General features: G+C 40.9%; 1 protein-coding gene across 1 annotated transcript in view; it reads left to right on the forward strand.

Moving 5' to 3' along the window:
* The first annotated feature begins 231 nt into the window (after nt 1–231).
* LOC128563185 (DNA repair-scaffolding protein-like) overlaps nt 232–20,455 on the forward strand; it is a 398,757-nt gene continuing 378,533 nt past the window's right edge. Inside the window, 3 exon segments of the mRNA XM_053558362.1 lie at nt 232–413; nt 9,269–9,424; nt 13,560–13,626. The gene's annotated coding sequence lies outside the window, so the exon portion shown is untranslated.

Below are 20,455 nucleotides of genomic sequence, written 5' to 3' on the forward strand. Positions count from 1 at the left end.
TGCGCGCTGAGGGGAGGTGCGAGCGTGAGGGGGCGGTGCGCGCGTGAGGGGGCGGTGCGCGCTGAGGGGCGGTGCGAGCGTGAGGGGGCGGTGCGCTCTGAGGAGCGGTGCGCGTGAGGGGGCGGTGCGCGCTGAGGGGAGGTGCGAGCGTGAGGGGGCGGTGCGCGCTGAGGGTGCTGAGGGTTGGTGTTGGGAGATGTCCCGCGGCAGCTGCGCCAAGGTACTCTATGGGGCGGGAGGGTTCCGTGTCCCGCGTTGCTGCGGAGAGCGGGCCGCTGCATCTCGCTCGGTGCACTTCTTGTCGGTCGGGGGGCAGGGAGAGCGAGGGCGTGGCGTTGTGGTTAGGCCCCCGGCGGCGGCCGGTACTGTCTGCACGCGTGGTCCGCGCCAGCGTCGCTGGATGCCGTCCCCAGGTCGGTTTCCTGTCCCCGTGCGCTGCTCCGCCTGCGGGGACCGTCGGGGGTGGCTCTTCCTAGGCCTAGGTGGGTGCGGAGCCCCAACCCCAAGAAGGGCGAGGGGTGGTGGCCGAGGGGAGACGCGCTGGACGGCGGGGAGTGAGTCTGGATGAGCGTGTGGGGTGTCTGGCGGTTCTTATGTTTTGTCTCTTTTTGTTTCTGTTATATGCTACACCGGCGGCAGTGGACATTGGGCTGGTTCTGCCTGTTTGTCCCGTGCCTCGGTTGCCAGGCTTTATGGTCTGAGCTCTCCGAATGTTTCGTTCTGCCGAGGCGGGAAAGGAGTGTGAAGCTCTGCGCGCTCAGCCTGGGTGTGTGTCTGCTCCTAGTGTCCCAGGGAGTGGGTGGGTGGCAACTGTTGCATGAATGATATTTAAATTGCACCTGTCGGTACGTCCTTTTTGTTTTGTTAATTGTGTTTGTCCTGGCATGAGTCCTTTATCTTTTTAAAGTTCCTTGCTTACGAATATGTTTGTCTCATAATAACAAAACAGTTTAATAAAACATACTGCCTCTTTTTTTGACTCCTCTTCCTTTTAGTTTAAAGACATCCTGAAAAAATAGTCCACATACGCAGGACTCAAATACCATGATATTCAAAGCACACTATCAATTTTAGCACACACTATCAATTTTGAAACCCTTTTTAGGGAATAAAAGAAACCAGTGTTAAGCATACCTATTGATTGTAAGACATTCTGATTTCAGAAACAGTAAGAAAATCAAGGAAGTATGTAATCGCTAAATCAAGTCTAAGTTACTTACTTGGTTACTGCAGCATTGAACACATTGCCACCTGTTATTTCTTTTGGAACATCCGTAATGTTGGGGTACAGATTCTCTTCCTGTGTCACACCGCTTATTTTCTTTTCTTTATTGTTTTCCTGCCATGTCCTAATTTTTGACTTGGTGCTTTTTCTCACTTTACAGGTTTGGTGTGGGCAATCTTGTAAGTTGAAGTTAACAGTCGCTGCTGGTTAAATGACTTTCAGATCTCTGTTTGGCCTATCCCTGAGCTCAGTACATCAAGAAATCATCATTCTGTCACCCTTAATGCTCCAGTTCCTCATCACTTAGAAATACTAGTATTTTTGGGGCGGCGCCTGTGGCTCAGTGAGTAGGGCGCCGGCCCCATATGCCGAGGGTGGCGGGTTCAAACCCAGCCCCGGCCAAACTGCAACAACAAAAAAAAAAATAGCCGGGCGTTGTGGCGGGCGCCTGTAGTCCCAGCTACTCGGGAGGCTGAGGCAGGAGAATCGCCTAAGCCCAGGAGTTGGAGGTTGCTGTGAGCTGTGTAACGCCACGGCACTCTACCGAGGGCGGTACAGTGAGACTCTGTCTCTATAAAAAAAAAAAAAAAAAAAAGAAGAAGAAGAAATACTAGTATCTTTGACTTGACGTTCACTTATACTGTCTTCATTCTGTCTTTTTTATGTCATTGACCCTATCAGTTCTTCTTAATAGTTGTATTAGTTATCTATTGTTGGGTAATAAGGTGCTTCAAAACTGAAGCATCTCACAATAAATGTTTATCTCATAGAGTTTCTGAAGGTCAGGAATCCGGGAATGGCTCAGCTGTATGGGTGTAGGGTCAGGGTCTCCTACAAGATTGTAGTTGCTGGAGCTGGAGGATCCACTTCCAAGCTCACTTACGGTGGTTTTTGGCAAGTCTTGATTCTTTGGCATTTCCATAGGGTAGTTCGCAACAGGGTAGCTGGGAGGGAGGGAGCGACCAAGACAGAGGCTTCAGTCTTTTATAACCTAATCTTAGAATTGACATACCATCTTCTGTCCTATTCTGTTAAACGTGGGAGGAGATTATAGAGGGCATGATTGAGGCCAAGAAGTGGGAATCATAAGGGCTATCTTAGAGGGTGGCTGTCATAATAGTTTTGTTCCAGGAATTTGTTTTTCATTTCTGTCACACTAGGTGATAGAAGTACTTCATGTTTGGAGAGTTTACATACCAGCTAGCATGCTGCTTTTCCATCTTCTGAAATGATTTTTACTTAGGCACCACTTTCATTATATTGTTATTCTTGGTATTTTTTTTTTTTTTTTTTGCAGTTTTTGACGGGGGCCGGGTTTGAACCTGCCACCTCCAGTATATGGGGCCGGCACCCTACTACTTGAGCCACAGGCGCCGCCCCTATATTGTTATTCTTCTGCTTAAACCTCAGTTTACTTCTTATTAACCTGACATAATTTATTTAAGGTGTACCATATATAAGTGCTTCATAATGTGTTAACTCATTTAATTCTTTTAACAATCCTGTTAGGTAAATACTATTAGTCTCATTTTATGGATGAGGCAACTGAAGCTCAGCAGAGAGGTTGACTAATTTGCCCAAGGTTGCTCAGTACACAGCAATAAAGTGAAGAAGGTAGAATTTGTACCCAGGCAGTCTGCTCCAGACCTTTTGTTCAGACTCACAGTTTGCTATTCACTGCTTCCATATTTGGCCGTGCCTGTTCCTCAGCTTTATAGCTTGTTTATTATTTATCCTCTATTACCCAGTTTCCCTGAAAATAAGACAGTGTCTTATTTTTTTTTTTTATTGTTGGGGATTCATTGAGGGTACAGTAAGGACAGTGTCTTATTTTAAGGTGTGCTCCCAAAGATGCGCTAGGTCTTATTTTCAGGGGACGTCTTATCTTTCCTGTAAGTAGGTCTTATTTTTGGAGGATGTCTTATTTTCGGGGAAACAGGGTATTTATCCACTTTACTATTGTCGTCACTACTATCTTGTCTCTACTGTCTTGTCTCTTGGTATTTGCTTATGATCTTGGTTTAGAATAATGCCATTTCTGCATGTCAAAATCTTAATTATCCATGAAGGTCTACCTCCAATCTCACCTTCTCCCAAATCATTCCAGTTATAAATGAACTTTCTTCTGTATTCCTATGGAATTTTGTCAAACCCACTCTTACTATTTTGTGTCTTATATTAGGTTTATTTAGCTATCCTTATTCCTGTGTAAGATAGACATTTTAAGATTAGGGACTATGTCTTTACTCTATGTCCCCCAGAGCACCTGCCATAATCCTTGTATGTAATATACATCTGATGATGGATGAAAGGGGAACTAGTTTAGATTTGCAAGTATTCCAGGTTTAAAGAAGCATAGTGGAATAACCTGGTCAGAAGTCTTGGATATCATCCTCAACTCTTCAACTAACTAATTTTGCTACTTTGGACAAGTCACATAGCTCTTTCTCGACTTATAAAAGTTGATGTGGTTATAGACTGAATTGGTAGAATTTGGAATAGTATGGAAAGGATTGAGTTGATAAATTCTGAAAGGAAGATGAGATTTAGGCAACTGGCAGTTGAATGACTGAAGAGGAGGCCAGCGTGGTGGCTCATGCTGGTAATCCTAGCACTCTGGGAGGTTGAGGTGGGTTGACTGCTTGAGCTCAGAAGTTTGAGACCGGCCTGAACAAGAGCCAGACCTTGTATCTACTAAAAACAGAAAAATTAGGGGGGCATTGTGTCAGGTGCTTATAGTCCCAACTGGTTGGGAGGCTGAGGCAAGATGATCATTTGAGCCTAAGAGTTTGAGGCCGCTGTGAGCTATGACACCATGGCACTGTACCCAGGGCAACAGAATAAGACTGTCTCAAAAAACAAAACAAAACAAAAAAGAGAAGGATTGAAGAGAGAATGAGTAGTGACCGAGAAAGAAGGTTGAGAGAAGTTGGTTGCATCTTACTTGATGTTAGGATACACAGATATGTGACATTTAAGCCACAGAGAGTGATTAAGCTCCCCTCTTCTTCATAGGGAGCTCCTGCTTTATTCTCCTCATTCTCCCTTAATATGCTGTGATTCTTTTTCTGGATCTTTTCACAAAAGACATCTGCTGTGTCCTATCTGATTTTGTGACTCTGTGTTGTTAGTAGTCTGTCTTTCAGTTCTTTGTCTGAACACCCAAGAATCCATTGTTTAAAGCTCCAAGTGGGGGGGGGAGGGGGTTAGAGGGGAGAGAGAGAGAAGAGAACTAGGGAATGAATAGGAGTATTTACCAGCTATGACCAAAGATGTGATAAGAATATACTTGAGAGTTATTCTCATTTTGGAGTCTTTTTAACATTTTACGTAGCCCCATGGATTGGTGGTTGGTAAAGTAAGCTAGCAGAAGGGTAGGGCTCTTAATGCTTAAAAGATGGCCCAGAAGTAGTTGGTGATAGAGTGCCAGATGGCAGGAGAGATGTCATGACTGGAGGGAGCTAGTGACTCTGATAAAGTGAGTGGACTTGAGACTTCAAAGTTCCAGTGAATTCCCAGATACTTAGAGCCCAGTCAGGCACTCACTTGTGGTGCCTGTGTGCGAGAGGTGCTCATATGGTTATTGTTAGGCACTGGTGTTCAGTTCTGGAGTTAGACATACTTGGGGGAAAAAAATCTTCATACATTGCCTACTAACTCTTTGACTAGGGCAATATACCTAACATTTTTAAATTATAGTTGCTTGGTAAAATGGGGTTAATACTTGTTTTAGAGGGTTAGTATAAGGATTAAGTGATGAGAGTGTCTGGGACTTGATAAATGTTAATGGAAATAGTTAATAATAAAACACCATGATAATGAAAGAAATATCATTTATGTGAGGACAAATATATTGTACATCCTCTATAACTTTGCATCTGGATTTTCCCGAAATTGCCTTCTTTCAGGAATTGGAAAAAGGCTTAGTTTTACAGTTGTTCAGTGATGGCAGGAAATTCTTTCATCTTGGTAGGAGTACCTTATGTTACCAGTTTGTGGCCTTGGTAATCTCATATGATATACTGTGGCTTTAATTCTCAGAATTAGACTACCTAGAATTGACATCTTAGGGTAGAGATTGTCTTATCTTTAAAGTGGAAGGGAAAGAGAACTAACTTTTGTTAAAGACTTTTTATATTTCAATAAAGCTTCACATAAAGTATCTCACTTAATAGAAAGCATATGTATTTTCTTTATAAACAAAATGATATACTTTCGTAGATAAGATAAAATAGTATGAAAAAATTTATCATGAAAGCCAGCAATCCCTTACCCTTTATCTTTAGTGAGATAATTGTAGATTCACATACAATTGTGAGGAGTAAGACAGAGAAATCTCATGTCCCCTTTCTGCAGTTTCCCCCAGTGGTAACATTTTGCAAAACCATAGTGCAGTATTACCATCAATATATTGACATTAATATAATGATTTTACTTATGGTTCAGTTTTTTGGCTTTATGATGGTGCAATGTAACACTTTAAATAAAAACTGTACTTCAAGTACCTACCTATAAACTATTCTGTTTTTCAATTTCAGTTTAGTAGTCAATAAATTACATGAGGTATTCAACACTATTATAAAATAGGATTTGTGTTAGATGATTTTGCTCAACTTTAGGCTAACATAAGTGTTCTGAGCATGTTAATGATAGGCTAGATAAAGTTACATTGTTTGATATGTTAGGTCTATTAAATGCATTTTTGACTTACAGTACTTCTAACTTACCATGGGTTTATCCGGACATAACCCCATCATAAGATGAGGAGAGTCTAGATTCTGTATTTTGGGCTATAGATCTCTATTTTATTTATATGTATGTGTGTGTGTGTATATATATATGTAATTTGCAAATATTTTCTCCCATTATTCAGATTATCTTTTACTTTATTCCTAGTATCCTTTGACATTGATAAGTTTTAAATTTTGATGAAACTCAGTTTACTTTTCCTTCTGTTACTTGTGTTTTTTGTTGTATCTGAAAAACCATTGTTAGAGCCAAGGTTATGAAAATTTACCTGTTTTCTTCTAGAAGTTTTTTGTTTTATCATTACGTTTAGGTCTTTGATCCATTTTTAATTTATATTAATGTGTGTGTATGTGTCTTATATTCTTTTTCTTTCCATCCTTTTTTGGAAAAAAATTTTTTAAGAAGCAAGGTTTCACTCTGTGGCCCAGACTCTGGAGTGTAGTGGTATAATCTTAGCTCACTGCAACCTTGAACATCTGGGCACAAGTGACTCTCCCACCTTATCCTCCTGAGTAGATTAGACTATAGGTTCATGCCTCCACACCAAGTTGATTTTTTTAAGTTTTGAGACATGAGGTCTTGCTGTGTTGTTGCCTAGGTTGGTGTTGAACTTCTGGGCTCAAGTGATTCTCTTGCCTCTGCTTCTTGAGTACCTGGGATTACAGGTGTGTGCTGTGGCATGTGGCTGTTTTATATTCTTTTACATCTGTGATCTGGTTGTCCCAGCCCCTAGGTTAAGAGACTATTAGGTGAAGGGACTATGGATATCAAGTCCTCCCAGCACCATTTATTGAATAGGGATTCTTTCCCCCAGTGTATGTTCTTGTTTGGTTTATCAAAGATTAGGTGGCTGGGTTTTTTTTTTTGTTTGTTTGTTTTGAGACAGAGTCTCACTATGTTGCCCTCCGTAGTGTGCCGTAGCGTTACAGCTCACAGCAACCTCAAACACCTGGGCTGAAGCGATTCTCTTGCCTCAGCCTCCCAAGTAGCTGGGACTATAGGTGCCCACCACAAGGCCCAGCTATTTTTTGTTGTTGTTGCAGTTGTCATTGCTATTTAGCTGGCCCGGGCCGGGTTCACACCCGCCAGCCTGGGTGTCTGCCTGGCTATTTGTTGTTGTTGTAGTTGTCATTATTGTTTAGCAGGCCTGGGCTGGGTTTGAGCCCGCTAGCCCTCATGTACGTGGCTGGCACCCTAACCACTTAGCTACAGGTGCCGAGCCAGAACGTCTTAAATATATTAGCTTAGTTTCCTTTGCTATAAAGTGTTACCATCAATATCTGATGATTATGCAGTTTTTTTTTTTTTTTTTGTAGAGACAGAGTTTTACTTTATTGCCCTCGGTAGAGTGCCGTGGCGTCACACAGCTCACAGCAACCTCCAACTCCTGGGCTTAGGCGATTCTCCTGCCTCAGCCTCCCAAGTAGCTGGGACTACAGGCACCCGCCACAACACCCGGCTATTTTTTTTTTTGTTCTTGCAGTTTGGCCAGGGCTGGGTTTGAACCCGCCACCTCTGGCATATGGGATCGGTGCCCTACTCCTTGAGCCACAGGCGCCGCCCGATTATGCAGTTGTTTTTTTTTTTGTAGAGACAGAGTCTCACCTTATGGCCCTCGGTAGAGTGCCGTGGCCTCACACGGCTCACAGCAACCTCCAACGCCTGGGCTTAAGCAATTCTCTTGCCTCAGCCTCCCGAGCAGCTGGGACTACAGGCATCCGCCACAACGCCCGGCTATTTTTTGGTTGCAGTTTGGCCGGGGCCGGGTTTGAACCCGCCACCCTCGGTATATGGGGCCGGCGCCTTACCAACTGAGCCACAGGCGCCACCCGATTATGCAGTTTTTATTCACTTTAAATCATTTGTTCTTCTTCAGGAATTCCTATAATCTGTACATTAGATCCCAACAGAGACTCAGTCTTTATTTCTCTTGAATCCTTTTTCTCTTGCTTTATTGGAGATGTGTCAGAGAACTTTAAAATTTCCTCCTTTCCAGGGGCAGCGCCTGTGGCTCAGTCGGTAAGGAGCCGGCCCCATATTCCGAGGGTGGCAGGTTCAAACCCGGCCCCGGCCAAAATGCAACCAAAAAATAGCCGGGCGTTGTGGCGGGTGCCTGTAGTCCCAGCTACTTGGGAGGCTGAGGCAAGAGAATCGCTTAAGCCCAGGAGTTGGAGGTTGCTGTGAGCTGTGTGAGGCCACGGCACTCTACCGAGGGCCATAAAGTGAGACTCTGTTTCTACAAAAAAAAAAAAAAAAAAAAAATTTCCTCCTTTCCATCTTCTATTTAGTAAGGTATTAAATGGAATATATCTATTCTTAAGGTATTATCTGTGATTATCTATTTGTTCTTGGATTCCTTCTGCTTTAGTCCCTTTTTCTTCAAGTAATTTTCTAAATGTTATTGTATTTCTTTCTTAAGTTTTGTTACCTCGTTTCTATGTTTTTATGACTCTGAATGTTTTGTCTTGCTTTGAAATAGTAATTCACCATTTTATGTGTTTTGTATGTCTTTGATATGCTTTCTTTGTATGTTGGGATTTTTTTTCACTCATTGTTTTCACCGTAAATAACTGCATGGGATTTGGCTTTGATACTTTTCTATTGCTTATTTTTATGTCATAGTTTTTTCTGAATTGTGAGATGGAGGCTGAATTTGGAATGGCTTTTCTCCCTTGTATTGTTTTCATATAGTTTGCAGAAATATGGCCCCTATTTAATTGTCGTATAGATCCTTCTTGGCTGTGTCCCATCTTGATCTTTTCTTTGTCTCTGTCACCCCGTGTTGCTGAATAGGTGCTACTCCCAATGGCGCTTTCTTTTCTTGTGGGCCCTTGTCCAGGAAAGGAGTCCTGACTGACATGTTTTGAGTGTTCCAGGCTGCTCTCATCTCTTCGTATCTTTTCAGGGTCAGAGCCTTTACTCTCACCTAGTTCTAGACACTGTTCTCAGATGTATTGCCTGCTCCACTTCCTAGGGAGCACTGATGTCTAGTTTCTCAGTGTCTCCTTTGTCCCCTTGCTTCCATCCTCTCAGATACTGACACCATGCAAGAATTTGGAGGGGTGGTGCTTTGTCCTCACCTGCTTTTTATTTTGGAGTTTGATGATTAATTATAAGGGTGTCTCTGGATTTTTGCTTTTGCTGTCTATCTTAATGTGAAGATTCAGAGATGTTCAAATACTTTGCCTACCTAATACTCCCATTCTTGGGTTTCCAAATTGTTAGTTGTCAACTTAATGTATATCTAACGAAGTTGATTTTGTTTTGTTTTTTCTTTAAAAATCATCTCCACAGAGAAAAAGGAGTTGGGATATAAAGTACCCATTGTTTCCAGGAGAGAGGCCACAGCAGGTTAGAAGGGCAGATCTCAGGACAGAAGGGGCAGCTGCCACCCTCTCTGAAGCATGGCTCAGGTGTGGAGAAGGATTTCAGGACACTTCTGGGACTTTGGTAAGATAACTATAAAATTGTTTTCCCTGAATAGTGAAGAATAAATCCTAAAATTCCTGAGTGTTCAGGCTATTGTAATTACTTTTCTTTGTAATTCCTTTACTTATTTTCTTTCAGGACACTATAATTGGTATATTACTTTTTTTCCCTCATTCTTTGAATTCCATTATAATTGTGGCAAGTTTGTATTCACCTATTGCAGAACCTTTCTACTTCTTGTTTGTAAGTGAAGTATATATACTGAGAATGTTATCAGAAGGAGAAATCATTGAGCGTACTACTCTTCACAGGAAGTATGTTTATGAAATGTTTTCCAGGCATACTTTGGAGGCATAGAGGGTTTGGTTTTGACCACTACAATAAAGCAAATATTGCAATAAAGTGCATCACATGAACTTTGTGGTGTCCCAGTATGTGTAAAAGTTATGTTTATACTATACTGTAGTCTATTAAATGTGCAATAGTATTATCTAAAATAATGTACACACCTTAAGTAAAAATACTTGATTGTTTAAAAATGCTAACAATCATCCAAGTTTTCAGAGAGTTGTAACTTTTTTGGGGGAGGGTCTTGCCTTGATTCTGAGGGCTGCTGATTTTTGAAGATCAAGTGATTGCTGAAGGCTGCAGTAATTTCTTTAAATAAGGCAACAATGAAGTTTGCTGCATCTATTGACTTTTCCTTTTAGAAAGATTTTTCTTTTTTTTTTGTAGAGACAGAGTCTCACTTTATGGCCCTTGGTAGAGTGCCATGGCCTCACACAGCTCACAGCAACCTCCAACTCCTGGGCTTAAGCGATTCTCTTGCCTCAGCCTCCCGAGTAGCTGGGACTACAGGCGCCCGCCACAACGCCCGGCTATAGAAAGATTTTTCTGTAGAATGTGATGCTGTTTCACAGCATTTTGCCCACAATAGAACTTTTCTCAGAATTGGACTCAATTGTCTCAAAACCTGTGACTGCTTTATCAACTATGTTTATAAGATATTCAGATTCTTTGTTGTCATTTCAGTAATGTCCACCACATCTTCACCAGTAGATTTTATTTCAAGAAACTGCTTTCTTTGTTCATCCATAGGAAGGAACTACTTAGCCATTCAAGTTTTATCTTGAGATTGCAGCAGTCCATTCACATCTTCTAATTCATCCATCTCCACATCTTCTAACTTGAGTTCTCTTACTATTTCCACTGTATCTTCAGTTATTTCCTCCACTGAAGTAATTTTAAACCCTTTAAAGTCGTCCATGAGATTTGGAATGAATTTTAAGATCTTGTTAATGTTCTTGTTTTGATCTCTTCTCATGAATCATCAGTGTTCTTAATGACATCTAGAATAATGAATCCTTTTCAGAGGTCTCCTCTCCCCTTCCCTTCTCTCATAGGAAACAGGGTCTTCCCCTGTTGCCTACGCTATAATACAGTGGCATGATCATAGATCAATGCAGTGTTGAACCCCTGGGCTCAAGTAATCCTCCTGCCTCAGCCTGAGTAGCTGGGATTATAGATACATTATTGATACATCCCACTATACCTTGCTAATTTTTTTTGTCTTTTGTAGAGGTAGGATCTTGTGGTATTGGCCAGGCTGTTCTTAAACTTCTGGTTTTGAGCAATCTTCCTGTCTTGGTTTCCCAGAGTGGTGGGATTTTACATGTATTAGCCACCATACTTGGCCTTCAGTTCACTTTGCCCAAATCCATGAGAGAAATCATATCTGTGGTACCTATAGCATTACAAAATGTATTTCTTAAATAATGAGATTTGAAGTAAAAATCACTTCTTGATTTGTGGACTGCAGAATGGATATTGTGTTAGCAGACATGTTAATGTCCTGGTACATCTCCATCAGGGCTCTTGGGTGAGGTGACCAGGTACATTGTCAATGGCAGTAAAAATCTGAAAAGACTTTTTTTTTTTTTTTTTTACTGAGCAAAGTCTCAATAGTAGGGGCTTAAAGTAGATGGTAAATCATGATATAAACAGAGGTGCTGTCATCCAGACTTAGTTATTTCGTTTGTAGAGCATAGGGAAAGTAGATTTATCATAATTCTTAAAGACCCTGGTATTTTCAAAGTGGTAAATGAGCATTGGCTTCCGTTTAAAGTCACCAACTGAAATAATGCCCTAACAAGTCTCTTCTCTGGCTATGAAAGTTTTAGACGGCATCTTCTTCCAGTAGAAGGATTTTTCATTTACACTGAAAATTTGCTGTTTAGTGTAGCCACCTTCATTGGTGATCTTAACTAGATCTTCTAGATAACTTGCTGCAACTTCTACATTAGTGCTTGCTGCTTCACTTTACACTCTCATGTTGTGGAGATGCCTTCTTTCCTTAAACCTCCTGAACTAAGCTCTGCTAGTTTCAGACTCTTCTTCTGCAACTCCTTCACTTCTTCCAGCCTTCACGCAATTGAAGAGATGCTGGCGTTTGTTCTAGATCAGACATTGACCTAATAGAATGTTGTGGCTGATTCATTTTATCCACTGTGCTAAAACTTTCTATCAGCAATAAGGGTGTTTCACTTTATCATTCATGTGTTCATTAGAGTAGCACTTTAATTTCCTAAGAACTCACTCCCCCCAAAAGATAAAGAAAACAAACAAAATGAACTTTTCCTTTGCACTCATAATTTGGGTAACATGGGTTTGCTTAGCTTTTGGCTTGTCTTGTTTTTCGACATGCCTTCCTTGCTAAGCTAACCTTATTCTTTTCTAACTTTTGATTTAAGATGAGAGATGTGTGACTCTTCCTTTCTCTTGAGCATGTAAAGTCATTGTAGGGGGGTGGTGCCTGTGGCTCAGTGAGTAGGGCGCCGGCCCCATATGCCAAGGGTGGCGGGTTTAAGCCCAGCCCTGGCCAAACTGCAACAAAAAATGGCTGGGCGTTGTGCCTGGCGCCTGTAGTCTTAGCTACTTGGGAGGCTGAAGCAAGAGAATCACTTAAGCCCAAGAGATGGAAGTTATTGTGAGCTGTGATGCCACAGCACTCTACCGGATGACAAAGTGAGACTCTGTCTCTTTAAAAAAAAAAAAAAAATCATTGTAGGGTTATTTCAATACGTTGAGTCTCACGAAATAGAGAGGACTGAGGAGACAGAGAGATGGAGGAACAACTGGTCAGTGTAGCAGTCAGAACCAGTCAACATTTATTTATTAAATTTGCTGTCTTGGCAAAGTTGTCCAAAAGATCTAGCTAAGATCTCCAGGGAGGTCACTTGAGGCTAAGAGTTTGAGACCAGCCTGAGCAAGAGTAAGACCCTGTCTCTACCAAAAATAGAAAAAAATTAACTGGATATTGTGGTATGTGTCTGTAGTCTTAGCTACTTGAGAGGCTGAGGCAGGAGGATAACTTGAGCCCAGAAGTTTGAGGTTATAGTGAGCTATAATGAAGCTATTGTACTCTATCCAGGGCAACAGAGCAAGACTTTCTCAAAAAAAAAAAAAAAAAATAAATAAATAAAAATAAAAATTGCTGTCTTATGTTGGTTAGTTACAACAGTAACATCAAAGGTCACTGATCACAGATCATCATAGCAGGTAATAATAATGAAGTTTGACATTGGGAGAATTACCAAATTGTGACACAGAGACACAAGGTGAGCACATGTTGTTGGAAAAATGGCCCTGATAGACTTGCTTGACATGGGGTTACCACAAACTTTTAGTAAAAAATGCTGTATACACAAAGCACAATAAAGTGGAGCATGGTGAAAATGGGGTAAGCCTGTGTGTTCAAAATCTTTTGGCAGTAAAATATGCTGGTTAATTTTTGTGTATGTGGTCTTACAATATAGAGGAATAGAAAGAATGCTGTTTAAACTTCTGAAGATAATTTGGATACAGGTGAGTAATGAGGACCTCATAGGTGGTCAGGGTCATATATATGAAGTTATTGAATGTTAATGTGAAATATTTTGATCAGTGAGATCTTTGTTTAGATTTAGGAAACACATAAAAATAAATATAAGTATATAAAGAGTGTCTACTTTAAAAATACTGAAATTGGTAAATGTAAGTAAAGGAAATCAGAGAGGAATAGGTTAAGCAGGATATAATTTAATATTTTGAATATTTTATAAAATATTGTTGGTTTTTAGCTTTTGTCACATGAATGACATTATTATTTTCCCTACAGTCATTCACAGCTGAAAAGAAGACTGTTACAGAAAAGCACCTTGAATTATCCCCTAGGTCTAAGAAAGGTAATACTATTTTGTTGTTTTCTTTTCTATTCTTTTTTTTGAGACAGAGCCTCAAGCTATCGCCCTGGGTAGAGTGCTGGGATGTCACAGCTTACAGCAACCTCCAATTCCTGGGTTTAAGTGATTCTCTTACCTCAGCCTCCCAAGTAGCTGGGAGTACAGGCGTCTGCCACAATGCCGGCTATTTTTTGGTTGTAGTCATTGTTTGGCAGGCTTGGGCTGGATTTGAACTGACAGCTCTGGTTTATGTGGCTGATACCTTAGCTGCTTGAGCTACAGGCATCACCCATTTTGTTGGTTTCTTAACAGAGGAAGTACAAGGCTAATATTTCCCTATGTGATTTTTTTTTCCTTTCTTTTTTAAAGTTACTTACATAGTTTGGGAAGGTTGTATATTCATGGTTAAAACACAGCCAGACAATGTAAAAACATATTTTTGAGAACTCTGTCTCTCATCTCTATTCTGGTCGACACTCCATCCCTCCTGCTCCCTGCAGGTAATCATTAACACTTTCTATGTGTGCTTTGTCCCTTTTTCTTACAGGGCCCAGCAGGTGGACTCATGTTTATAGCTCCAGGGTTTTCTTTTTCTTCTTCTTTTTTTTTTTTTTTTAAAAAAACATGATTTTGGGAAATAAACACGACCTATCCTATAAGAATTATATGGCTGCAGACTGAAATTTTTGGTGAAATAGTTTGGGAAGGTTTTTAATCTACAAGTAGTAGGAAACTACTCACTCTAGTGTTTGAACAAATGGGGCTGCATTTGTCTCTGGGAGCTAGATACCCAGAGGGCTAGAGTTCTGCAGCCTTAGCATGGGGTTGGTTCTGAAGCTTGTAAGGTGGTGTTGAGTCCTACAGTACAAATTCTTAACAAGAATATAGGTGGTGAGGAGTTTGTCACTTTGCTGTTCCTTTGGGGAGGAGTGCCTCCCCCAGCACCTCTGCCCTTGGCTAGAACCTGTTACATAGGGTACTGTCCCTAAAAGACACTTTAGTGAAATTAGGCGTTTCTATATAGGTATGTTGGTAAGTGTTCAAACCTTATTATTGTTTCACTGAACACTTAAGGAGATTTCTATGCAAATGAAAAATATCCCAAATGTTTCTTTAAAATTCGTAAAATGCAGTATAAAATAAAATGGTAGGCACCCATTTGTAATACCATAATCTTCTGATAAAACTGCAATAATTTTACTTTTTGTTTTAGTGCCACATGCTGTCATATTCAAAGATCAATTTAATTTTTATTTCTTAAACTTCATAATATATGGAGAAAGCAGTATTTTTTTTTTAAACAGATGTGGCATATATCTTTTTCTGGAGATTTTAAATAAGGATACCAAATTTAACTTTGAGAAAGAAGCATTAACCCTTTCTGATCCTGTGTCAGACCTTGTCCAACATAATTTTCCCATCCTCCTTTGATGTCAGAAGATGTTCAACACTTTGTTGTTGTTGTTGTTACATTTGTTCACAAAATGGGGCCTATGAATTTTTGTCTGAGTGATTAGGAAAATGATTGTGTTTTCTCGCATTCCCTATTATGGCAAGATAAAAACATAAAGTCTTATTCATCTTGATTTGCCATTTACATCTCAAAGTGATTGTTTTGGCATAAGTTTTTCAAGCATGTACAAGTGGTTCAGGCCATCACATTTGACAGGTTCTACATAAGCCTTCAACTTGCTGGGCAATTGCATAAAATGAAAATATATATGACAGAAACACTTATGGCTTCTAAGAAGTATTTTCCAAGTGATCTGAAAAAGAAGGAACTTCAGGAATATGAATTATGTGCTTATCAATGTGATAAGATGCTGAGTACATTCTTTGGCCCATAAACACAGTTGAGCACTGGTTATAGGAAGAAACGCCCTGTTCAGTTTGAAAAACTGACTGTTGTTTTATTTATTTATTTATTTATTTATTTTTATTTTTTTTGTGACTATCCAATTTTCCCAGCACCATTTATTGAACAGGCTCCTGTTCCCCAGTGTGCATTGTTGTCTGCTTTGTCAAACATTGGCTGTACCATTGTGCTCTTGAGGGGGGTTGTTTATTTGTGGAGTGTCTGCCTCCTTGGTGCAGAGTGTAAATGCCCTGGGGACAGGGCTCAAGGTCCTGTATCGCTTGGTAGATAAGAATAGTGCTAGGCCCAGAGGTTTGAAAAATAAAAGGAATAAATGAAAGGGTGGAAATAAGATAGATGAATGGAAAGGAAAGAGCGGAGGAGGGCAAACGAGTCAGGACAAGAGCACTTTAAGCTGATGTAATCAGGGGAGGCTTCTCGGATGAGGAGATGCTGGGAAGAGTGTGTAAGATGGGAAGGATCAAAGTTGGGAGAACCGATGGAAAGAGAGGGAGGAGCAGGCCATGTCTCTTAGGGTTCTGGAAAGTGGAGCTCTAAACTGGGAAAAGAGCATCATAAACTGTGTTTTCCATCTGGTTGTGGGAGGGAGACAGCTCAAGAAATTTCCCGTCTCCAGTTGGGGTAACATACCCATCTTTTCCCATCCTCAGGCCCTCTCCTCTGAGTAGGGGCTGGGACAGAACATCAACCAGGGCAGGGATGATGGTGATAATTATGGTGTCAATGACATCAACTTCCCCGTCTCGACTCCCAACTTGGTACCGAGTCTTTTCAGAGACCTTCAACCTATGGGTGGATATCATCCCATTCTCCAGATGAGAGAAAGTAAGGCTCAGAGAACATTTGATGCTGGCCTGAGGTCCGTGGAATGAGGCAGGCTTTGCTTGCTTCAGCTTCTGTGCCTGCTCAGGGAGATTGTTATTAACCTTTGGTTTTCAGATCTCTAGTTCCATGGGTTAACAGAAAATGGGCCAAGCTTCCTTAAGAAACTCTGTCCTCTGTCCATGGCCGTTGGAGGCTCCCTGCTTTTCTCACTCTGCACCCCGCAAGACTTTCACAACTATGGATCATGGCCAGAAAGGTGAACACATGAACATGGGCAGGAACCCTGGGGAACTGCTGTCTACCTGGAAGCCTATGGGAAGTCCAGGCCCCAGGAGCAGCCTGACTTGACCAGACCTCCCCTGACGGGGTCCAACCCAAGAGCAGCGTCTGCTGAAACCTGTAGAAACTGGAGGCGATCGACTGAAGAAATATAAAGTTAGGAGCGATGGTAAAGAAAGACAAGAGACATAGAGTAGAATTAAAAGCGGGAGCTCAGGGGTCCATTGCCTCTCATGGGATTCCAGCAATGGCCCTAACAGTTGTTTTAGAATATACAAAGTTTATGGGAAGAGTGGACAGAGCTGATCAGTATTATGGATGTTGCGGAGTTATAAGGAGGTCCTATAAATGGTAGGAAATGTATTCTTTTGGCTGATAGAAGTTGCATTTGTGAACAGCTACATTCTTTACTCATTAAATAAGGAGAGTGGAGAAAAAGTTCAGACACATCTTTCTTAGAAGAGAAATCTTTATCACTTAGCTTGTGAGCAATGTGAGGAACAGAAATTTAAGAAAGGGGAAGACGGGCGGCACCTGTGGCTCAGTCGGTGGGGCGCCGGCCCCATATGCCGAGGGTGGTGGGTTCGAACCCAGCCCCTGCCAAACTGCAACCAAAAAAAAAAAAAGAAAGGGGAAGACCATCATCTTCTGATACTGAGGAAAGGCTAAATGGAAGATGCATTTTATAATGCAAATGAAAAAAATCAACAAAAGATTGCATGGTTTGTAGCAGAAGAAATGAGAAAAGTGGAAGGAGAGAAATCATTTTCTAGAGTGAGACGTGGGAAGTAGCCTGGACTTCATCCTGGAGATTGCTTCAAGAAGTATCGCACTCAAAAAAGTTATAAACAATATACTTTAATTAATTTACATAACCTAAAATAAATAACAAAATCATCAAGTGAGTTCATATTTACGTTTTTCTGTTTTAAAACTGTAAGATAATTACAAGTGATCCACCAACTTCTTTCCTGTCGAAAATAAATAAAAGCTAAGGGAATATGCGAGTGGCAGAAAAATTGGGACAAGGCTAAATAAGTTGCTACTTTGAATTAATTACATAATGATCTTTAGGGATGGTTTTACCATGTCTGTGTACATTCAACTCACTCTGCTATAGTTTCTACTCTATAGAATGATCAATATATTTTGAAAGGCTGAAAGAGATTGTATTAATGTATAATTATTGCATATGTAGCTTGTTAACAAAATATTGTTAATAATTTAATAAATTTTTACTATTCATAATAGAGATAAGGAGAAAAAGGACTGAAGGCATTTCCTAGATTGGATTTATTTTTAAAACAGTAACTTCTAAAATGCGGTGGAACCTCTGTAAGTTGACCACCCAAGTTGACCAAACTGATCAACATACAGAGGTGGTCAACATAAGGAACTAGACCTACTGTACATGTATTTTACTTTCTTGTACAGCTTTTATTAGAGAATATCGTACATAATCAAAACACAGTGAAATCATTCATACAGTGTCAGACACAGTCAATACATTTAATCAGCACATTTACTGTTTTCTCATGGCTTAATCATTCCTTTTGAAAAAAGAGTCAGTCTTCGCCTTCTTCGCCTATTTCTTATTCTTATTACAAACGTAATTGGAGAAAGCACTCTCAATGCTGGCTACACCACTCAGCATTCTTGGGCATTTTTCCATAGCAGGTAACTTCAACTGCATTGTCATATGCCTGACGTCCTCTTCTTTTGGAGTGTCTGCAAACTCTGTGTCATCCTCACTTGCTTTTTCTACTTTATCAGCTGCTTCCTGCACTTATATGCTGGTCTGTACTTTGGTCAATATCACTTGGAAAATTGCTTCCTGATCAGGTTCATTGTAGCTTGCCACCTTGTTATCTATTTCAATAAAATCTTCAAAATCTACTCCATGGAATTCTGCCATAAGAGATGGACTATCTAATGAGACCAAAACATTGTGCTCCTGAGTTGTGACAAATCCAACTTTCTTGAAACACTTTTGTATCATTTCTGGCTGAATTTCATTCCAAGCAGACCAGATCCAGAGGATATCATGCGGAGTGTTAACTGATGCAGCAGATGAAGTTGCTTCCACAGGCGGCCACTGGTTTGTGTTTAGTAACCACCCACTGCAGGAGCTGGGCCCAGTAGTGCATTTTTTTTTTTTGAGACAGAGTCTTACTATGTTGCCCTCGGTAGAGTGTCGTGGTGTCACAGCTCACAGCAACCTCAAACTTGGCTTTAAGAGGTTCTTTTTCCTCAGCCTCCTAAGTAGCTGGGACTACAGGCACCCGCTACAATGGCTGGCTGTTGTTTTTTGTTGTTGTTTAGCTGGCCAAGACTGGTTTTGAACCTGCCAGCCCTGGTGCATGAGGCAGGAACCCTAACCACTGAGCTATGGGCGCCGAGCTACAGTAGTGCATTTTGAATGTTTTGATGGTCAAGAGGTTGGATTTTTCAGATTGTGTTTGGAGGCAGAAATTTAAGTGTCATGTTTGTGAGATAATTCACTTGCAGGTGGCCAGGAGAGTTGTCTACTGTCAGTAGAACAGACCATTTGTTCTTCATTTCTTGGTTAATATACTCTTTGCCCACTCTGCCTATAATAGGGCACCAGTCATCCATGCACATTTGTTTGATCTCCAGGTAACTAGGAGCTCTTTGGCTTTCAGGTTCTTAAATGTCTGTGGCTTTGCTGATTTGTTAATCACCAAGGGCTTTATTTAGTTTCTTTCTGTTTGAGCTAGAGCAAAGCAGAACTGGAAAGTTTTCTGGTGAACTTCATTGGATTCACCACACAAGACTTTCTGGGAGATCTCATGTCACAGTTTAAATGTTTCAAGCCAACCACTTGATGCTTGGAAATCTGCCACCCCATATTCCTTTGGGAATTTTTTATCAACTTCTTGGATCCTTGGCTTAGAGATTTGGGCAATATCTGCCCCCATTTGTTTGAACAGCTTAATGGGGATTCATTGACTTCACTGAGGGCAGTTTTCCTTCTTTTCTGGTGTAGGGCTCCACTTTCCTTGCTGTATCTCTCCAGATACTCAGGTTTATGTTTTTGAATGTTGCTAACTGTGGTCTTGGTAACACCAAGATGTTCTGCTGTCTTTGGCTGCTGCTTTCCAGAAAATGTAGATCAACCTTTTCTTTCAGTGTCAGCTCTTTGAATTCTTTCCTCTTTCACATGTTGTGATTAATTGTAAAGTTTTTGAGTAATTGTAGGATGTACCTACAATTCAGACCAGTCCTTCATGCTGAAAAATTCTGCAACACTTGATAAACAATAGAACATTAAGCCTAATCCAACATGTAATAAAACTAGAAAAAAGAACTTACACTAAGGAAAAAAAAAACAATACAACTAAGATCATACCTTTTACCCCTTGGTGTAAAGTGTACTCTCAACTGGTCAAGTTATAGAGGCTAAATTAATATTGTGTGTCACAGTCCCAGTGGTTAAGATATAACTTACAGGGTGGCGCCAGTGGCTCAGTAGGTAAGGCGCCGGCCCCATATACCGAGGGTGGCGGGTTCAAACCTGGCCCTGGCTGAACTGCAATCAAAAAAATAGCTGGGCGTTGTGGCGGGCGCCTGTAGTCCCAGCTACTCGGGAGGCTGAGGCAAGAGAATCTCTTAAGACCAGGAGTTGGAGGTTGCTGTGAGCCGTGTGACGCCACGGCACTCTACTGAGGGCCATAAAGTGAGACTGTATCTCTACAAAAAAAAAAAAAAAAAAGATATAACTTACAGAGGTGGTCAGTATGTAGAGATGAGTCTTCCACTATGTACATGTGGTACAGGTGTGGTCTGTGAAAATTAGGTCAACTTAAGGAGGTGGTTAATGTAGGGAGGTAG

The sequence above is a fragment of the Nycticebus coucang genome, chromosome 13, assembly GCF_027406575.1.
Source record: "Nycticebus coucang isolate mNycCou1 chromosome 13, mNycCou1.pri, whole genome shotgun sequence".
Classification (NCBI taxonomy): Eukaryota; Metazoa; Chordata; class Mammalia; order Primates; family Lorisidae; genus Nycticebus; species Nycticebus coucang.